Source organism: Coregonus clupeaformis, chromosome 7 (genome assembly GCF_020615455.1).
Source record: "Coregonus clupeaformis isolate EN_2021a chromosome 7, ASM2061545v1, whole genome shotgun sequence".
NCBI classification, from domain to species: Eukaryota; Metazoa; Chordata; class Actinopteri; order Salmoniformes; family Salmonidae; genus Coregonus; species Coregonus clupeaformis.
In genome coordinates, this window is record NC_059198.1 from 61,445,589 (window position 1) to 61,468,029 (window position 22,441).

The following is a 22,441-nucleotide window of genomic DNA, read 5'->3' on the forward strand; positions in this document are numbered from 1 at the left end:
GGACTGGCGACGCGCACCACTGGCCTGGTGCGGGGAGCAGGAACAGGCTGGGCCGGGCTGGCGACGCGCACCACTGGCTTGGTGCGAGGGGCAGGAACAGGCCGGGCCGGGCTGGCGACAAGCACCACTGGCTTGGTGCGAGGGGCAGGAACAGACCGGGCTGGCGACGCGCACAACTGGCTTGGTGCGAGGGGCAGGAACAGGCCGGACCGGGCTGCGAAGGCGGACTGGAGGTCTGGAGCGGAGAGCTGGCACAACCCGTCCTGGCTGGCTGCCCACTTTCGCACTACACATGCGGGGCGCTGGCACAGGATGCACTGGGCTGTGCACGTGCACTGGCGATACAGCTCGTAGAATAGGCGCAGGATATGCGGGACCGAGGAGGCGTACTGGAGACCAGGAGCGTTGAGCCGGCACACCCCGTCCTGGCTGAATGCCCATCTTCGCACGACACATGCGTGGTGCTAGCACAGGACGTACAGGACTGTGCCGGAACACTGGCGACACAGTACGTAGCTCCGCATAACACGGAGCCTGCCCAGTCACACTCCTCCTCGCGTGAGTATGGGGAGTTGGCTCTGCTCTACCTCTAGGCTCCGCCAACCACCCTTTTAGCCCCCCAAAAAAATCTTGGGGGTGTCTCTCTGGCTTCTTCCTCGGCCGGCGCCTTCCGCGTTGCCGCTGCTCCTCTCTATATCGCGCCTCCACTGTCTCCTCCCAAGGACGGCGATCCATCCCGGCCTGAATCTCCTCCCAAGTCCAGGATCCCTTACCATCCAGGATCTCCTCCCAGGTCCAGGCTGTGTGTTCCTGGACACGCGCTGCTTGGTCCTATTTTGGTGGGATCTTCTGTCACGTTCGTTCAATGACTGGTCGAACCAAGGCGCAGCGTGATAAGCATACATGTTTATTTAAACTAATGAACATGCGACAAAACAACAAACTAAACGTGAAGTCCAAGGTAACACACAAACATACCATAACTGGAACAAGATCCCACAACTGACTGGTGCCAAATTTTTTATTTATTTATTTTATTTCACCTTTATTTAACCAGGTAAGCCAGTTGAGAACAGGTTCTCATTTACAACTGCGACCTGGCCAAGATAAAGCAAAGTAGTGCAATAAAAACAACACAGAGTTACATATGGGGTAAAAAAACATAAAGTCAGAAATACAACAGAAAATATATATACAGTGTGTGCAAATGTAGCAAGTTATGGAGGTAAGGCAATAAATAGGCTATAGTGCAGAATAATTACAATAGTATTAACACTGGAATGCTAGATGTGCAAGAGATTATGTGCAAATAGAGATACTGGGGTGCAAAAGAGCAAAATAAATAACAATATAGGGATGAGGTAGTTGGGTGGGCTAATTTCGGATGGGCTGTGTACAGGTGCAGTGATCGGTAAGGTGCTCTGACAACTGATGCTTAAAGTTATTGAGGGAGATAAGAGTCTCCAGCTTCAGAGATTTTGCAATTCGTTCCAGTCATTGGCAGCAGAGAACTGGAAGGAATGGCGGCCAAAGGAGGTGTTGGCTTTGGGAATGACCAGTGAGATATACCTGCTGGAGCGCAGACTACGGGTGGGTGCTGCTATGGTGACCAATGAGCTAAGATAAGGCGGGGATTTGCCTAACAGTGATTTATAGATGGCCTGGAGCCAGTGGGTTTGACGACGAACATGTAGTGAGGACCAGCCAACAAGAGCGTACAGGTCACAGTGGTGGGTAGTGTATGGGGGCTTTGGAGACAAAACGGATGGCACTGTGATAGACTACATCCAATTTGCTGAGTAGAGTGTTGGAGGCTATTTTGTAAATTACATCGCCGAAGTCAAGGATCGGTAGGATAGTCAGTTTACGAGGGCATGTTTGGCAGCATGAGTGAAGGAGGCTTTATTGCGAAATAGGAAGCCGATTCTAGATTTAACTTTGGATTGGAGATTCTTTATGTGAGTCTGGAAGTTGAGTTTACAGTCTAACCAGACACCTAGGTATTTGTAGTTGTCCACATACTCTAGGTCAGACCCGTCAGAGTGGTGATTCTAGTCGGGTGGGCGGGTGCCAGCAGCGTTCGATTGAAAAGCATGCATTTAGTTTTACTAGTGTTTAAGAGCAGTTGGAGGCTACTGAAGGATTGTTGTATGGCATTGAAGCTCGTTTGGAGGTTTGTTAACACAGTGTCCAATGAAGGGCCAGATGTATACAAAATGGTGTCGTCTGCGTAGAGGTGGATCTGAGAGTCACCAGCAGCAAGAGCGACATCATTGATATACACGGAGAAAAGTGTCGGCCCAAGAATTGAACCCTGTGGCACCCCCATAGAGACTGCCATAGGTCCAGACAACAGGCCCTCCAATTTGACTATGGCTGACTATGTATGGTCCCCAATCAGAGACAACGAGCTACAGCTGCCTCTGATTGGGAACCACACCGGCCAACATAGATCTACACATAATAGATATTCACCATAGAAATAAACACAACACGGAATATACACACCCTGACTCAACAAACAAACGTCCCCTGAGTCAGGGCGTGACACCACTGGAATCAACACTCAGACATAACACTCACAACACTTTTTTCCTCAACACCGAGATTTTAACAACAGCAAATTTGCTGTGTGTGTCTCTGTCACTTACAAATACAGTCATGGGTGGTAACTACAATTTACACTGTAAAGATATGAAACGTGACATGTTTAAGACCTAAACATCATTGTTTAAAACTTAAACATTAGGCATTTATATTGGTCAATGAGTGTTCTCATCTTAAACACAGGTGTTTAGAATGCTAAATTAAACATGATAGTCAGATATTTCCAGTCAGTTTCCAACCAGGAGAGCACGTATATATCATGTGTTCAGATTTTAAACACTACTGTTTACTTTCCCATCATCCTGTTTAGAGTGCATTTAGTCTTTACGTTTACATTTTGCAGACGCTCTTATCCAGAGCGACTTACAGTTAGCGAGTGCATACATATTTTTTCCATACTGGCCCCCCATACTGGCCCCCCATGGAAATCAAACCCACAACCCTGGCGTTGCAAGCGCCATGCTCTACCAACTGAGCTACAGGAGGCCCATTAGAAATAAAATGTACTTTCCATGCCTTTTATCCATATCAGTGTTAGGAATGTCTGTCACCTTACATACATTTCAGCACAACTGAACAGTACATTTGACTCAAGAAATCTTTTCAATCCTGTGTTGAGTTCATTTTTGCTAACTCGCTCAGAGTGAAAAATACATGGGAGGGGCCTTATTATTATATTTCCCAGCATGCTTTGTTGCAGGTTGATTTTTAGAATAGTTTGTTGTAATATATAGGTTTCCTCATGCACATTGATTGATTCATTGACCAGGGGGTTGATTTATTGCACCCGTTACTGAGATGGTTGTTCCAGTTTAGATGGTTTCGGTAGTTGTATTATTTAAGTCCTGCACCATAGCAGTCATTCTGAGTGCATGATGTGGGTAGCCTATGCTGAGTCCCCAACAACTCGATGTGGAAGGACAGGTAGAACCCCATTTATTGGGTTGGTTGAACAGTGCAGAAGAGAACCTTCCTGACGTTTTTTGTATTATTCTCGTCAAGTCCAGTATGTAGGGGACAGTGGTGGTTGGTTATGTTTAAGATGATGGAGGATGATAATTTTTATATGAGCATGGCCTTATTTCTATTACATCATATTCCGTTCTCCCAGCTCAATGTAACATCGATAGGTTTAGGCTACTACATGATACTAAAATGTTCCCTGTACCCATCATGAGGTTTCTACAACCTAGTCTATGAATTAACGTTTATAGCGTAGGTACACAGGTTGAGAGAAAAATGCAGTAATCAAGGTGACAGTGACACATTCAATACTGCCTTGCCTGCATCTAGCTGGTCTAGGGTGTAATCATTAGTCCAACAGTTGCAAACGAGAGTTTCTATTGGACAAATTCAGGTATGTTTATCCCTGTTTCGTTCCGTTTGCTTCCGTTTAAAATGCAGTAATCAAGGTGACAGTGACACATTCAATACCGCATTGCACACGATTGCCTGCATCTAGCTGGTCTAGCATGATAATTTTGTTTGTTGTATAATTCCTTCTCGCATCCACACACTCTTCTCCCCTCACCTTTTCTCTTCGCCTGTGGACTTCAGTGCACAACACATCAGCTGTCTGGGATCAGGCAAAAAAAACTTTCCATGCCAAACCTTCATATCATAACCACTAACTGTGACCCACAGCCTACATTGTTATCACCATATTAGCTAGCTAATTTCATAGTAAACATAGCTACTAGAACTAATGCGTTAGTAAACCCGCTACAGTACAGTGTACAGTCAGCAAGCAGTTTAGCAGTTACACCGGTGGGACCCGGTAGCAATAAATTAATAAAACCAAAAGCTTAACTTGACTTGGAAGAGTTCCAGTGTTGGATAGCCATAGCCAGCTAGCTAACATAGCATCACTCTCTGTTTGAGCCGTTTTTTTGAGTAGGCTAAACTAGCTAGCTGCAATCACTAAGTGAAAGTGGAAAATAATAAAACGAAATCTCTCTCTCTCTCTCTCTCTCTCTCTCTCTCTCTCTCGCTTGCTTCTCCTTCATTTTTAAAGAAATGTTTTCACTGTTCAACTATTGTCTTTCTTTCTCTTTGAGTCAACTACTCACCACATTTTATGCACTGCAGTGCTAGCTAGTACTAAAAGCTTATGCATTCAGTACTAGATTCATTCTCTGATCCTTTGATTGGGTGGACAACATATCAGTTCATGCTGCAAGAGCTCTCATAGAGTGAAGGACGTCCTCCAGAAGCTGTCATAATTACTGTGTAAGTCTATGGAAGGAGGTGAGAACCATGAGCCTCCTAGGTTTTGCATTGAATTCAATGTACCCAGAGGAGGACGGAAACTAGCTGTTCTCCGGCTACATCATGGCACTACCCTACAGAGTGCTGCTGAGGCTACTGTAGACCTTCATTGCAAAACAGTATGTTTTAATCAATTATTTAGTGACGTAAATATATTTAGTATAGTTTTATCTAAAAAATACAAAATAAATTCACTGAGGAGGAGGTCCTCCCCTTCCTCCTCTGAAGAGACTCCACTGGTAAGGGATCTAGTTTCTGGCGCTTCTTTTATGCCTACTACGTTTGGTTAGGTTGTTGGATAACCTCCCTCTGGCTGGATTCAATAGGAATTACTAATCCCTTCACAAATCAGCATTTTGTGACTTGCATGTCTGATGTATAACTAGGCCATATCTAAAGATCTTCTGAACTGTATAATGTGACATCATTTAATTTCAATTCATTCCCTTCAGCTGTAACTTGGAGAAGGTTTTAAAAGAAGACCTCATTGAATATTCAATGATGTCTCTGTCACTAACAAACACAGTCATGGGTGGGTATCTCTCACAGTCACTCGAAGGGCATGCTGGGAAATATGTAAATATGGCTTTACACCATACATCGTTAAACAACACCCCCAGTGTTTAGTGATGAAAACCTAAATGCCAAAATATCCCATGAGAAATGTGTGTAAAAAGTGTTACAGCGAATAAACATGTTCTCGTTTTTACAATCTTAACACTGTGATGCGTTTTAATTGAAATTCTAAATGCCTTGACGTGTTTTTAAAATTGTTACAGAAAAGCGTTTAGTTATGTGTTCAGATGCAAAAAAATTGGTTTTACAGCATACTCGAAAGGCAAGGCACTGGGAAATATTTGAATAAGGCTTTACACTAAACAGTGTGTTAATGTCACACTGTTCCATTGTCTATATGGGTCCACAGACAATAATAATAATATGCCATTTAGCAGACACTTTCAGTTTTGATTTAACACTCTCAGTCGTCACTAGTTGTTGTTTTTTAACACTGGAGAATTTGCTGTGCAGTACATGAAGTAAGAATAATGATAAGGTGACAACGTGAATTTCATCAACAGTAGCTCACAGATGTATTTAACTCAGGAGGTTAAGTCTTTGATGTATATTTTATTCCAGGAAATGAGTCCAAAATCATACTGTATTTCAGTTCAGTTTCAGGGGAATTTGCTCTCCTTTTACATTACCTTTGACCTCTCACTGATTACATAATTATTACTGGGAATCATAGTGGTGTTCTTTAAAATATACAAACCTGCAATTATTTTTAGGGGATTCCAAATTCATCATTGGGCATATCCAGTACATTATTTCAAAATGCCATTGGGATGCATTCTCAGAATAACATATTATCTTCCACATTGCGACTGCAACCTTGGCTTTGCAAGTTCCTTGAACTGACGAATTCATAAAAAAGTTTATGTTTTTTTAAACAAATATCATTACTTACATACCAAGCACACCAAGTTCCATACCATTACATTGAACTCAACAATGTCAAGTATTACTGAACCAATTTATTAAAAAGTTCCACATGCTCAACTACATGCGTGTCAAGATAAGGCATGTTAATTCCATTGAGCATAGTTATACATCACAACGCCGGTCCTTTATTTGCTCTGTGATGAGCTACAAAATATCCCATGGTAAATTTGCCCATAATGGACAAGAGGCCAAATATCTGTAAATATTTACGATCAAATTTACAGCTGGGTCTACCTGGGGAAACGTCTTTCACTGTTGTTTCTACACTGGCAGGCTATTTAAATATTATTATGTAAGATTTCCTTGTTTCCCTATAAAATTGTAAGTACCTTAGCGTGTTTGAATTTTATATTATTTTTATTGCTAACATGTCATTGTACAGGCAATTTATTTCCTGGTATTTAGAAAATGGCAAAAGTGTAATTACATACATTACTATTACCGTATCGCTCTCTTGAAAATGCATTGTAATGATTTCCAGGAAATACAATAAAACAATAAACTACGTTTTAAGTTAGAAGTAGGGATTGGTCTGAAACGAAAAAATAAAGGAAATTCACTTGAGCACCACAATGCCTACTTCACCCTACCAAGGTTTTCCAGCACTCAGCTTTGACCTTCTACAGTAGCTACAGTATGTTGGTCTATTGTACTTCAAACAATGTGTACGCAGGTTGCTTATAATTAAAACCTTCTCAAACAGCCTAATTCTTACTCTTAGAGGAGGTGCTCCCACAATAATGTGATGTGTCCAGCGCTCTAAAGTGTGACAAAAATGTTTGCTGTGTGACCTGTGCAGCAAAAAAATTATCCAATACAAAACGAAATGTTTAACAATATTTTGCCGCAACACTCTTCTCTTCACTGCTCAAACAAGACAGGCTGATACATCGTTTACAAATCATAGCAAATCATAACACTATTAATGTTTAAATGTTTTGGAAGTTTGGAATCCTTTGTTTAGGCCTGTAGAAGTGCAAGCGATATTAAATACCAAATATTAATAAATATGCTGTAATCCACCCTTGTACTTGATTGATGAATTAATGTCACTAATTATTAAGGAACTCCCCACACTGTCAAGGCCGGGCGTAGGTGTGGTGTGGAATCAATTGCAGGATGCAGATGCAAGTCCAAAAACACTTTAATAAAGTCCACAGAAACAACGGCTATAAACAGAGCCGGTGAAACAAGGGAAAAATAAACGCACTCAGCGTAAAAGTACAACAAACGCACAACGTGCGGACTCTCTAAAAACATAGAGCACAAACTGACTGGCAACACCTGCTGACATAGAACAACTACACACAACCACAAGACAGAAACAACGAGAACTTAAAGGACACATAATCAAGACGAAATGAGCAACAGGTGTAACAAATCAGACCAAACCAAACACACACAGACACAACGAACGGTGGCAGCTAGTACTCCGGGGACGACGACCGCCGAAGCCTGCCCGAACAAGGAGAAGGAGCAGCCTCGGCCGAAACCGTGACACACACCTGGTTGTCTATGGATTAATTGAAAGGAAAAAGCAAAAACCTGCAGACACTAGGCCGTTCATGGAATTAGTTTTAAAGGAATTCCTGCCTCAGTCTCCTCCATTCCTCTGTCATCTGACCCGTGACCACCTGTTCACCTTCACTATTGTCAGTCATCCTACCTGTCCAGCTACCCACACAGATTCCAATAATCTTTCAATGGTCCTTCGAGCTGGATAATGACTGAACCAAAGACAGGTGAAAAGGAAATGGAGGAGGAGAAGGAAGAATTGTCTCCACTGGAAGGAAGGAGAGAGGAAGAAATAGCAGCTGAGGCTAAAGATGAGGAAAAAGTCCTGGAACAAATAAAGATCCAGGGGCTAAGCCTAAAACACAAAAGAAGGCTTCATCTTCAACCACCAGCAGCACCAGGAGAACCAGACACCACCTGGTTATCTTAAGGATTATGTGGTGGAGTTTCCCCCACCAAAGGGCAAGCCCACTAGGGCTCAAAGCAGCAATGGATCAACTGTACGTTTCAGCCATCAACCATCCCGTCCGAGCCAAGGACCGGAAACTACTTTAGAACAGAAGAGTGGTCTACAGGATGTCATGAGCCCTCTCACTCCACTGGGTTACCACCTTAAGTTGTTTCCACTCTGCTCACCACTCTCTCTCTACTCAGCCTAACTAGCTCCACCTGTCCCTGCTCTGCTCGGCTCTAATTACTCTGCCAGCTGCGCTGCATTACCCACTAACCTCTCCCAGTATTTATAGCCCTGTCTTTCAGCTCTCCTGTGTCAGATCGTCTGCAAAGCTCACACCGGAACCTGTTTGCTCGCGCTTCTGGCTCACCCTGGTTTTGTGACCCCCGGACCTGCCTGGTTTTTGGATACTCTTCTGCCTCAGGAGATCCAGACCTGCTTCTGCCATTACGACTCCTGACTACTCTTCAATCCCGGTAACTCTGACCAGCCTTCTGCCTTGCTACTACGTATTTTGGATTTCCCTTGAACTGTACTGCTGCCTGGTTTCATTCCGCCCCGTTGTGTCTGTGTTTCCTCCCCCCCCCCAGGACTTCTGGACCACCAACCACCGGCGTCATCGGACGCATCGCTGCCACTGGGGGGAGGCACAGACCCAGCACATCGGACGGGGAACCCCTGGAGCCTTCACTCACTCCCTACATCCCTTTCCCCTTAAGTTTAAATAAACTTTCTGGTGTGACGCAATTGTGGTCCTCTTGTCGTCTGTCTGAACCGTGACAGTACGATCTGACCATTATGGACTCAGCGCACACTTCCCCCGACATGGAAACCGAAGAACCTGAGCAACCCACCGCCATGCTACGCCTGGAACACACTGGAGAGAGCTAGGCCGCATGAGCGGCGACATCACCTCTCTGCTTCAGGCCGGCTACCAACAGCATCAGCAGTTCCAGCAGCACCAGCAGCAGTCCCAGCAGCAGCAACAACAACTCGCCATGATCATTCAACTCCTCACCAACCTGACCCCAGCCAGTCTGCCCACCAGCCCTGCCCCCGAGTTACCTGCCCCGGTCATTGCAGCCGCTGCTCCGGAACCCAAGATTGGAAACCCCGAGCGGTTCAACGGCGATTCTACCCAGGTCCGGCCATTCCTGACTAGCTGCCGACTTCAGTTCTCCTTGCAGCCAAGGACCTTCGCCACGGAGGGCTAAGGTTGGGTATGCCATCACTCACCTGACGGGCCGAGCTCGACTCTGGGGAACAGCAGAGTTCGAACGTCAAACCCCCGCATGTGCAACCTTCGACCGGTTTGCCGAGGAGATGCTGAGGGTGTTTGACCTGGATTCACCAACCGCAGAGGCGTCTCGTGAACTGTTCAGTATTCGACAAGGCAGACGTACAGTCGCAGACCATTCCATCGACTTCCGAACCCTGGCTAGACGAAGTTCTTGGAACACACCATCGTTGGTGGACGCGTTCTTCCATAGTTTGGCTGACTATATCAAGGGACGAGTTGGTCTCCCATGAACTGCCTTCCACTCTTGATGAAGCCATCGCACTGACTGTCAGGATCGACAGAGGGATACAGACCCGTCGTCGTGAGAGGGGGCGCCAAGGTCCACCTACTACCGGCATTCGGAGAGATCCGACTGGGCTCCTGTCATCTACTGCCACTCACCCAGTTCAGCTTGATCAGTCTGAGCCTATGGAGATTGGGCGAGCCTCTCTCACTCCTGCAGAGCGCCAGCGACGCTTCACCTCAAACCTCTGCCTCTATTGTGGAGGTGATGGACATCGTGTGGTAACCTGCCCTTTAAAGGGCCGAAGCTCACCGGGCATAGGGGGAGTCCGGCTGAGTTCAATGACCATCCAGTCCTCCGACCGCAAACCCCTGCTGCAAGTTCACCTCCGCCTCCCTGACTCAACTCACACCCTGGCTGCTCTGGTGGATTCTGGCGCCGAAGCCAACATAATGGACATCAAGCTGGCACGCCAACTGGGACTGGAGAACCTCCGTTTGACACCTCCTATTCCTGCCCGGGCACTGGACGGACACTTACTCGGATCGGTCACTCATGTCACGGCCCCGGTCTCGATGGGTCTGTCCGAAACCATCAAGAAACTATCCAGTTTCACCTGCTCCCCTCTCCAGGCCAACCCCTCATCCTGGGTTACCCATGGCTCCGCCCGGCACAACCCTCAGCTCGACTGGGTGACCGGGGTGATCAGGGAGTGGGGAGAGGACTGCCACCGAACCTGCCTGCTTGCCGCCGCACCTACCCTCGGCCAGTACCTACTAACTCCGCTCCTGACCCCTCCAAGGACCCTGTGTCGATTCTGCCAAGTCCCTGCATCGTTGCAGCTCTGACCTGGGCTGTTGAGGAACAGGTGCTGGAGGCTCTCCGTAACCAGCCAGGTCCCAGCACTTGCCCAGCTGACCGCCTTTTTGTCCCCGAAGACCTGAGGTCCCAGGTCGTTCAGTGGGGACATGACTCCCGCCTAGCTTGTCACCCTGGCTCCACCCGCACTTACAACCTGCTCGCCCAGAGGTTCTGGTGGCCCTCTCTGAGGAAGGATGTACGGGAATTCGTCCAAGCCTGCCCCATCTGCAACCAACACAAGTCGTCCTGCCAGCCCCCAGCCGGATTGCTGCAGCCCCTGCCTGTGCCCAGGAGTCCGCTGGTCCCTGCTGCGCCTTGTCCTCCTCCTCCACGGCTCGTCGATGGTGGTCTGGTTTACACCGTCCGCCGCCTGCTTCGGTCCAGACGGAGGGGTAGGGGGTCTCCAGTACCTCATTGACTGGGAGGGCTATGGACCTGAGGAAAGGACCTGGGTGCCAGCTAGTCGGATTGTGGATAGGACTCTCATCACCGCTTTCCACCAACGGCATCCTGATCAACCTGCAATCCGTAGGGGCCGCCCCAGAGGGGTCTCTAACCGTCCTGCCCGCTCGGCTTCCTGTCCTGTGCCTGATCCTGTCTCGGGACCTGTCCCATCTCCCGACCACGGCCCTCCGGCTTCCTCCGAGGATGAGGACGTTCGCTCGGACCGTTCGGAGGAGTTCTAGCCCTCCTCCGGCTCCCCTCCTCCCGCCCGGCGTGGTGTTGCTCTTGGGACTTCTGGGGCCGTCCCTTGGGGGGGTTCTGTCATGAGCCCTCTCACTCCACTGGGTTACCACCTTAAGTTGTTTCCACTCTGCTCACCACTCTCTCTCTACTCAGCCTAACTAGCTCCACCTGTCCCTGCTCTGCTCGGCTCTAATTACTCTGCCAGCTGCGCTGCATTACCCACTAACCTCTCCCAGTATTTATAGCCCTGTCTTTCAGCTCTCCTGTGTCAGATCGTCTGCAAAGCTCACACCCGGAACCTGTTTGCTCGCGCTTCTGGCTCACCCTGGTTTTGTGACCCCGGACCTGCCTGGTTTTTGGATACTCTTCTGCCTCAGGAGATCCAGACCTGCTTCTGCCATTACGACTCTGACTACTCTTCAATCCCGGTAACTCTGACCAGCCTTCTGCCTTGCTACTACGTATTTTGGATTTCCCTTGAACTGTACTGCTGCCTGGTTTCATTCCGCCCCGTTGTGTCTGTGTTTCCTCCCCCCCCCCAGGACTTCTGGACCACCAACCACCGGCGTCATCGGACGCATCGCTGCCACTGGGGGGAGGCACAGACCCAGCACATCGGACGGGATAACCCCTGGAGCCTTCACTCACTCCCTACATCCCTTTCCCCTTAAGTTTAAATAAACTTTCTGGTGTGACGCAATTGTGGTCCTCTTGTCGTCTGTCTGAACCGTGACACAGGAAGAACCCATGGAAGAGGTATCTCCCACAGCACAGGTCGACCAGCTCCCCAAGGCGGGCTCCGCTCACCCCTTAAGTCATGGGAAATCGTTGAGGCACTCTAGACGGAGTGACTCTAGACGGAGTGAGAGTTAGACCGGTGGATACGCATTTGGAAGTGGCCATGGCAGTCGCCATTCACTAGCCCACAGCGATTCACAGACCGCTGTCCTACTAGAGAGGATGAAACTACTAGCGTTGGAGGAACTTGAGCGTCAGATTGAGGAGGAACGACAGGCTGATGAACGATGTCACCTATTGGATGTGCAGGCCCGTAGAGCTCTACAGGAACGGGAATTCATTGCCAAAGACCTGGCACAGCAGCGGCGGTGCCGTCAACAAGAAGGGAATTGGAAGAGGCACGGATGGTCTCATCCTTCCTGGAGAGGAATGAACAGAGAGTTGACCTGACCACCACTCCACATGGACCTGACCTGTCTGCCTTTCTTTCCCAATCTGCTCCTCTGGTACAGCATGGCACACAGTCCCCGGAGGCTCCAAGGTCAACAGCCAGCATGGACCACGGGCGACGGGCCTCTCCGCCAACGCCTTCTATGCTAGTGACACAAGTTAGCATTCCTCCTCCATCTAGCCAAAGCACCTCTCCTTCGCCTTTCCGCCAATTACCAACAACAGCAAATCGTTCCTCTCATCCAGGGTCTGGGCCAGGCCAGTCATCAACCATCATGGGGGAGAACTCTCACTCAATTCAGACTGCCACTGGGCTGGTAGGGGAAAGCCCAACGAGGCCACAGTGAGCTCCTCAGTAGTCCCGGGTTTATCCTTCACGCAACCAGAAGAGGGAGCCAACATCATCAAACTGCAAGTAGCCTCAGCCTATGGAATTACCAGACCCAGACTGCCATACCTTGAGAGCGGAAAGGAGAGTGATTTTGTCCTCTTGGAAATGGCATTGGAGAGCCTACTGGGTGTTCACAGTACATCTGTCAGAACGCTACAAATACCAAGTGCTGATGGATCACTTGCAGTTTCCCAGTGCATACAAGCTGGCCAAATTCTTCATGCACTCCGCAACACCATACACTGCCACTCTCCAGGCCCTAAAAGCGAGATATGGTGAGCCACGCCAGCTAGTCCAGAATGAACTAAACAGCATCCTGAGCACGTCTCCAATCAAAACAGGAGATCATGCTGCCTTCCAGGAGTTCTCCCTTGCTGTCCAATCCCTGACCTTGATAATCCAATCCGTTGAAGGAGAGGACGGGAACGAGCTGAAATGTGGCTCCCACGTGGACAGGCTTCTTGGCAAGCTTCCAGCCTACCTCAGAGACAGTTTCATCGAACATTGTTTGAACAAAGGCATCCTGAAAGAGGGCTCGAGAGGCACCTATGCCCTCAAAGACCTGGCAGCATGGTTGCAGGTGAAGGCGAGGGTGAAGAGCATCGCTCAACAGGCCACAATCTCAGCCCCAGCCTCTGGGGTAAGGAAGGAGTTTGAATGCAAGGAGGGTCATAAAAGGCAGAATCCCATTACCATGTACTTAAATACTGAAGCCGGGGAGGAACCCGGAAGGGAGGAACCCGGAAAGAAGACCTCTCCCCAAGAACATCAAATTCCAGCCTTACTGCCGCTATTGCAATAGAAAGGGGCACTTCCTGTGGTCCTCTGTAGCTCAGCTGGTAGAGCACGGCGCTTGTAATGCCAAGGTAGTGGGTTCGATCCCCGGGACCACCCATACACAAAAATGTATGCACGCATGACTGTAAGTCGCTTTGGATAAAAGCGTCTGCTAAATGGCATATTATTATTATTATTATCATGCCCCAGGGTACAAAAGCTCACTCGACCCCAATTGAAGACCTGGAAAACTACAGGCGAACGATGCTACAAGTGTGCACGTAGCCATAAAGCCGAGACCTGCACATTGAGGAAACCCTGCAATCACTGTAAGGAAATCCATCTCACAGTGTTGCATGATATATTTCCTCAAGCAGCGAAGGAGCAGAGTATGCTCATGGTAGGAGCCGCAAAGGAGCTCTACCTCGACCAGCAGAACTGGTCTCCAAGGGTCATGTTGAAAGTGGTAAAGGTCACTCTGCAAAGCGAAGGGAGGAGCATGGATACATTCTCTGTTCTAGATGATGGGTCTGAAAGAACAATAATTCTTCCAGCTGCCGCCCGGCAGCTTAACCTGGAGGGAACCCCCAAGATCCTTAACCTCAGAACGGTGCGACATCATGTTATCTAAGTGAAAGGGTCTTCCGTGACCTTCTGAGTTTCACCTTCAGGACAGAGGAACGTGGCCTATAACATCACCAATGCCTTCACGGCAGATGGCCTGAATCTCGCAGAGCACTCCTGCCCAGTGAGTGTTCTACAGAAGCAATATCCTCATCTCAGAGGACTGCCTCTTCCTAACATGGCCAGGGTTACACCACTCATCCTGATCGGGTCAGACCAACCACACCTCATCTCCCTGACCGAGCCTATGTGAGCTGGACCATGAGGAGGGCCCGTTGCTGTCCATACATCCTTGGGTTGGGCTGTGCAGGGTCCAGCCCATCTACTTCTCTCTACCCAAGCTGTACAGTCACAGCAAGTTCTATTTACAAGAAGCAGTCCAGCTCCATCTGCCTGTCTAGCCACTGACCTCCTTCGGAATGTGGAGATGCTCTGGAAGATGGACATCTTCTCCAACCAGAAGCTACAGGAGGTCACTCGCTCGAAACATGACTCCTATGCATTAGACTTCCTGGAGAAGCACACCACCACCACTGAAATGGATGGTGTCCAGAGTTACGCGACCCCACTGCTACGGGTGCCCAACCATCCTCCTCTGGCAACCACAATATGAGCTGTACTCCCACTACTCTGCGGAACGGAGTGGCGACTGGTGAAGAAGCCTGAGCTTGCTGAAGTTCATAAACGAGAGATGCATAACCTTGTGAAGGCAGGCTATGTCACCAAGGTGACAGCTCATGAAGAGTGAGACCCACTCAGCGAATCCTGGTATCTCCCTCACCATGTTATCCAGCAACACAGTGGGAAGTACAGACTTATCTTAAACTGTTCATTAGAAGCCGCTGGTCAAAGCCTGATTGACTGTCTGCTCCCCGGACCAACCTTAGGTCATTCTTTTCTCGGTGTCCTTCTCTGGTTCCAGCAGCACTTCACAGCCATCAGTGGAGACATCAAAGCCATGTTTCATCAGATTCGTCTGCTACCTTCCGACACCACAATTTTCCGGTTCATATGGCGAGATATGGAACGAGATGCAGAGCCCACAATCTATGAATGGCAAGCACTCCCATTTGGCAACACATGCAGTCCTTGCTGTGCCATATACACTCTGCAGAGACATGCCCAGGAGCACCCAGACAGTGACCCAGAAGTCTGGGATTCAGTGGAGAACACCTTCTATGTGAATAACTGCTTACAGAGCGTCCCATCCACTGCTGAAGCAAAAGCCCTCTTCGACAAAGTCCGGAATCTCCTGTCCAAACGGGGATTCGAGGTCAGACAGTGGATGAGCAACACAGCGGAGGTTGTCCAGCACCTCCCGCCACAAGCCAGGTCAAGTAGTAGTGAACTATGGCTGTCGCAGTCTGGCGCTAACCCGCAAGAGCCCACTCTAGGACTGACATGGAGTTGCATACCGGATACCCTGGGGTACAAGCACCGTCAGCCCTGAGCACTGAAACCCCCACTACGCGCCCCATCTATCGGACCCTGGCCAGTCAATATGATCCCCTAGGGTATATCCTGCTATACACAACCCGGGCCAAAGTCTTAGTCCAGGACCTGTGGCAGAACAAGAGGGACTGGGATGAACCAATCCACCCATATGACCTAGTTGAACGATGGATCTGTTTGGAAACAGAGTTGTCAGAGCTCTCTAAAGTCCAGATGCCAAGCTGTTATGTGCCACCCTATGCTGACCAACTGGGATCAAGCAGGGAACTTAATGTGTTCTGTGACGCTTCAGAGCGGGCTTATGGAGCGGTTTCCTATCTCTGAGTGAAGGATGCGGCAGGCCACACCAATGTCTCCTTTGTTATGGCCAGGTCCAGGGTTGCACCCAAGAAGCAGTTGTCAATGCCTAGGCTGGAACTCAGCGCTGCCCTTTCTGGAGCCCAGTTGGCCTCCACCTTGCGAGCCAAGCTCACCTTGCCAATTCAAAGGGTCACCTACTGGAGTGATTTGACCACTGTTCTGACATGGCTTATGTCGGAATCCTGCAGGTATAAGGTGTTCGTCAGAACTCGCATTGCGGAAATCCAAGACATAACGGAAGGCAATGACTGGAGGTATGTTGACAACGTAAACAATCCTGCTGATGACATCACTCGAGGTAAACTGGAACTGGCACAACCCAATTCACAAATACTGACTTATAAACCACTACGAGATGGAATCAAATGTGAGTCACTGTGCATATCAATAAACACTGTAAGGTGTTTAAATGTGTTATGTGCTTATGACAGTTCCACTGCAATGTATGGTGCTATGATGTCTTGCAACAAAGAATCCTACCACACCGTGGTAGGGCAGTGCAAATTCAGTATCCTCCAAGGAAAAGGAAAAATAAATCTTTGCATGCAAATCTTCTTATGGATGTCAGACAATATACTGTATATACCATGAATATCTTTCATATAAACATTAATATAGCTCTTAGCTTTAGTCTCTTACAGGAATAAGAAAATAAAACTTAGTCAAAATGCTTTACACTTTAACTACAGCACCAGGCTCACATGGACTAAACAATAAACTAACCTGGGCAATGCAAAGGACTTTACACAATTACAGCACCGGACTCACGTGGACTGAAAAATAGACTAGCCTGGGCAAATGGAAAGTACAAGTGCTTACAGCAATACACCATTTCTTATTAAGTAATCTAAAACATAACTGTGAACAAAAATGGATTACGATAATAGCTAATCACATTTTATAAAAGTATGAAAACTAAAATAGTTTGCCATGCATGATTAGCATGATCACTAATGTTTGCTATTTCAATTGATCGATAGCTAAGCTAGCCTAAATGTTAACGGCTTGTGCATATGCTTGGGTCAGTATGAACACGCACAAAATGCTAGCAATAGCTTAGCTAGCCTAATTGCTAGTGGCTTTTTCTCCTTGTGAAAACTCACCAAATCCTGGTGTCAATCTTTCCCTCAACCCCTTCACAGCACATTCGGATAGATAAGTGAGTTATTATCCAGTTTTCTCTTTTTAGTTCAGTGTTATACAACTTCTCACAATGATTTGAAAGGTAGTTTTTCTTCCACAAAATGGCGGTAACTCTTCAAGTTCCATTCTAGCTCCTTTTTAACATGTTGGCGCCCACTGGTGTAGAATGTGAGGCTAGGAGAGGGACTAAGAGAATATTGAGTTTTAATTGACTCATCATAAACTGCTCGTCATGCAGCTTCTGACAGCTGATTGTAATAGTTTGTTAACTTTTAAACATATCACAATATAATATAATATGATAGGTTACTGGAATCTCACTAGTAACGATAAGTATTCAACAGTAGTTGACCTGTGTTACACCCTCCCCTCTTGAAGGTAACGTTGCATCTTCTTGTTGGCTGTATGGTCACTAGATGCGCTTGCACAGGAAACACTTTTTGTTTAACTTCTGAGTGATCAGATCCATTCAGTGAACTGTTGAGGGCTGCACTTAAACCTTGGAACAAGGACTGATAATAAAGGTTAGGGGATTTCCAAACTGAGAGTACTGAAGCATTTCTGGTCTCTCTCGCTGCCTGAAAGAACGCCGGACAGCGCTGGAAGTTTCCTCATGTTGCTGTTTACTATTCTTTTTGTCCACAGATACAGGGTAAACTGGAGCATGTTCAACAGGGACATCATCCCTTGTGTTATTTGTCTCTTCATCACTTTCAGACATGTCAGAGAAAAGAGGTAACTCTTCGTCTATGATGAGAGAAACTTATTCGAGAGGATCAGCAGAATGTTCAGGTAAGTTGTCTTGTTCAGGTAAGTTGTTTGTCTCACTGTGAGGGGTTTCAGGTTCTTCAGGTAAGTGGTCAGTCTGATGTACTGTTCCAACTTCTTCTGCAAGGACTTCTTGGTCTGCTGTAACTTCATCAGGCTCTTCCTCGATGGAACGACAAGGAGGGTCGCTCACCCTGTGAGTATCATGGACCTTGGTAGACCTAAAAGGCTCTTGACTTTTTGTTTTTTCAACCCAAAGCCATATTCAGAATCTGAATGTGTCTCATCCTCTTCGGTCACATCAGTCCCTGGATGAAGGCATGTGCGAGGTTTTTGAATGTACTGCGACGTGACAGGTCCTTCAGGTGTAGTCGCAGACAAGAATCCACAAGGCAGTAAAAGGTCACGGTGCAGTGTGCGCGGTGGACCATCCTTGCTCTCAGGCTTGACTGTATATACTGGTATATCACTTGCACATTTGGTAACTACATAAATGTCGGTTTACCACTTATCAGCCAACTTATGTTTCCCTCTCAGTTTAACATTTCTCACAAGAACTCTGTCACCAACATCAAGGGTGGACTCTGTGACATGCCTGTCAAATCTGGTCTTGTTTCGTTCAGCTGTTTTGAGAGCGTTCCAGGTGGCTATCCTGTAGCTCTCTTCCAGGTGACTCTTCAAGTCTTGCACATACTGTGAATGCATTAACAGGTAGATTGAAGGCTATGTCAACTAGTAGTCTAGGTTGTCTCACGAAAATGAGTTAATATGGAGTGTAGCTGGTGACTTCATTCTTTGTGCAGTTGTATGCATGTCCAAGTGGTTTAACGAAGTCACGCCAGTGAGTTTTGTCATGCATGCTCAGAGTACCAAGCATCTGGAGTAGCATCCTATTAAAACACTCGACAGGATTTCGTCTTAGATGATATGGCGTTGTTCTCACTTTCTTGACTCCAGCAAACTCACAGAGCTCTTTGATTGTTTGTGATTCAAAATCAGGACCTTGGTCGCTGTGGAGGCGCTCAGGAAAGCCGTAGTGCACAATGATGTGGTCCCAGAGACACTTTGCAACGGTGCTGGCTTTCTGGTTGGTAGTCAGAATTGCCACTGCATTCTTGGTAAAATGATCTGTCATTACCAGTATATCCTTTGTGTTACTACGATCAGGATCCAAAGAAAGGAAGTCCATGCATACTAGCTCCAAAGGCCTGCTGGTCTTAATGCTAACTAGAGGTGCAGCTTTCGTTGGGAGGGTTTTACATCGCACACAGCAGTAACTGGTCTTAATCTTCTCCTCCACAGACATTGACATCTTGGGCCAATAGAACCGGGATCGTATGAGATCCAGAGTGCACTCGATGCCCATATGGCCCATATCATCATGCAGACTTTTCATTGCAACTGCTCTCAGCTCTTCTGGAAGCACTACCTGAAAAGTAGTGTTGGCTCCTTCCTGCCTTCTCCTGTAAAGAACACCATTCTTTAGTTCCAACAGGTTCCACTCACGCAGCAACAGAGGGAGTTCTCGGAGCTCGACTCTAACAGTGGGAGGAGGTTTCTCCCCTGTTTCCAACTGAGTGATGACCTCTCTGATGCTGGCGTCAGCTCTTTGTTTTTCCATCAGCTCCTTCTCTGACAAATGAGGAATGACTGGAAACCCATCTTGATGTTCCTCCTGCTGGAAAGCCTCTGGTATTGCATTGGAGTGGAAGGCAAGAGACTCAACCAGCACAATCAGATAGCGGCTCTTTCAAGGTCAGTGTAGTGAACAGTGTGTCGATCACAGACTGCTTTGACTACATCTTCGTTGACTTTGTTTTGGAATTCAGATTCTTCCAGATGATGGAGAGTAAACTGATGGATTCTTTCCTGCTCCTTCTGAGAGGTGAAATCGTCTGAAAGCTGGCTATGAGGATGTCTTGAAAGTGCATCAGCATCTAGGTTCTGCTTGCCTGCACGGTACTGCAGCTTGAATGAGTAGGTGGTGAGGGCAGATAACCACCTGTAGCTTGTGGCGTCTAGTTTGGCAGAAGTCAAGATGTATGTCAGTGGATTGCTATCAGGTACAACTGTGAATTCAGTCCCACTGTACCTTTCTGTGACTGCCCATTTAAGTGATAGTTATTCCAGCTTGTGGGCAGGATACTTCGATTCACTAGAGGACAGTACTCTGCTAGCAAACGCTATTGCTCTCTTTTGCTCGTCTTGTTCCTGATATAGCGCAGCACCCAAACCCAAAGTACTTGCATCTGTGTGCAGGATGTAGGGGAGCTTGGGGTTGGCAAAGCCCAGGAGAGGGGCTGAGGTGAGCTTTTCAATGACGGTGTCAAATGCTTGCTCACAGATGGGTGTCCATCGGTTTCCAAATGGCTCCTTGGGGTTGTGATACTCACTACTTTTCTCTTTCTTTCTGTTCCTCTTGCGTAGTGGGGGATATCCAGAGGTAAAGTTGTTTAGAGGCTTGATGATACTAGAGTAGTCCTGGATGAACCTCCGGTAATAACCAGATAACCCAAGAAATTAACGCAGCTCTTTGATAGTTCTTGGATATGGACAGGTTTTTAGCATTTCAATCTTTTCAGGGTCAGTTTCAACTCCATTCTCTGACACGACATGGCCTAGATACCGCACAAATGTCTGGAAGAACCTACATTTTCTAGGGATAATTTCAGCCTGTACTCCTTGAGACGCTGAAGAACTTTAAGCAGCCTGCTTTCGTGTTCTTCAATGGACTCTGAGAAAACGATTAGGTCATCGATGAAAACAAGAACCTCCTTCAGGTTAATGTCACCCAGACATCTCTCCATTAGCTGTTGAAACGTGCTTGGTGCATTTGTGATTCCTTGTGGCATACAATTGAACTCCCAAAACCCTAAGGGGCACACAAACGCTGTCTTTTGTTTGTCCGGCTCCTCCATTTCAATTTGGTAATATCCTGATTTTAGATCAAGACCGGAGAACCACTTAGACCCAGTTATGGCGGAGAAAGTCTCCCCCAGGTTTGGAAGGGCATATGCATCCTTGATGGTTTGCAGATTGAGTTTGCGGTAATCAATACAGAGCCTTATATCACCGTTCTTTCTTTCTCACAACCACAATTGGAGATGAGAAGGGAGACTCTGATTCAAGCATAACTCCTGAATCTAGCAGCTCTTGCAGACATTTGCGGACTGCGTCGATATCTTGCGGGTGAATGGGTCTTGCTCTCTGCTTGAAGGGGGTCTCATCATGAAGCTTGATGTGGTTTTTACTTTGCTAGTGTGGCCGAAATAGAGATCATGATTAGCAAACACCTCAGGTATTGAGTTCAGTTTATTTGTGATCTGTTCTCTCCATTCAGCAGACAGCAGAGAACCTTCACAGTTTAATCTTAAACCTGAGGACTCAGCTGGCTCTTTCGGTTGGTCTGGAGACTTGGATGTAGAAACAGTGTGTTTCATTACCCAGTGGATGGCATGCACCTCTGCCAACACAGTCTTTGCTGGAATGACAATGTCATGGCATATTTCGTTTCTCAGAACAACAGGTAACTTGCAGTTTTGCCTTGTAGGAAGGGTGATCAACTCGCTGGACACTATAATCTCGCCTGGTAAGGAGGACAAAGATGGAGGCTCAATGAGGGCCCATTTCTCAGAGTGGGACCCACGGACCCTGACTAACCCCTGGAGGACAACAGTCTGATTTGCAGGAACCACCTCTGGCATTTTACCCTGCAGTCTCACCAATCCTAGGTTACTGTTGACTGATTCTTCACGCCTGAGCTCAAGGATTTTTAACACTGCTCGGTAGCCATGTAGTAACGGCTGATGATTGTCACGTTTCAGCTGAGAATAATCAGAGTAGAGAATGTCAAGGGTGTTGGTGCCAATCAGCACTTGTTCTTGAGCACGGAGGTTGGGTATGACCAATGCTAACGTCTGGACCAATGATAATGTCAGTCCCTACAAATTATTTTGGGAAAGTTATGGTGAGCTCTAGATAGCCCAGGTAGGGAACTTCCTGCCCATTGGCACCCTACAATTCCAGTAGGCTGTTCAATGGGTTGATTGCTTGGCTTGATATATGTTGCTCATAGAATGACAGGGGATCAGTGCTGTGAACTTGTGAACCTGTGTCCAAGAGACAGTTAGTTTCTTTTCCAGCAATAGTAACTTGTGCTGTGCTCTTGGTACCAACCAACCCTTTGGGGAGTTTGACTGTGTGCTCATTGGTGTGGACACGTTTGAGTGAGGCTCTTTTGGTTTCAGTTGGACGCGGTTTGGTTTCCTCTGCTCCTGTTTGTCCCTCAACAGGAGCTGGCCTCAGTTTAACTGTTTGGTG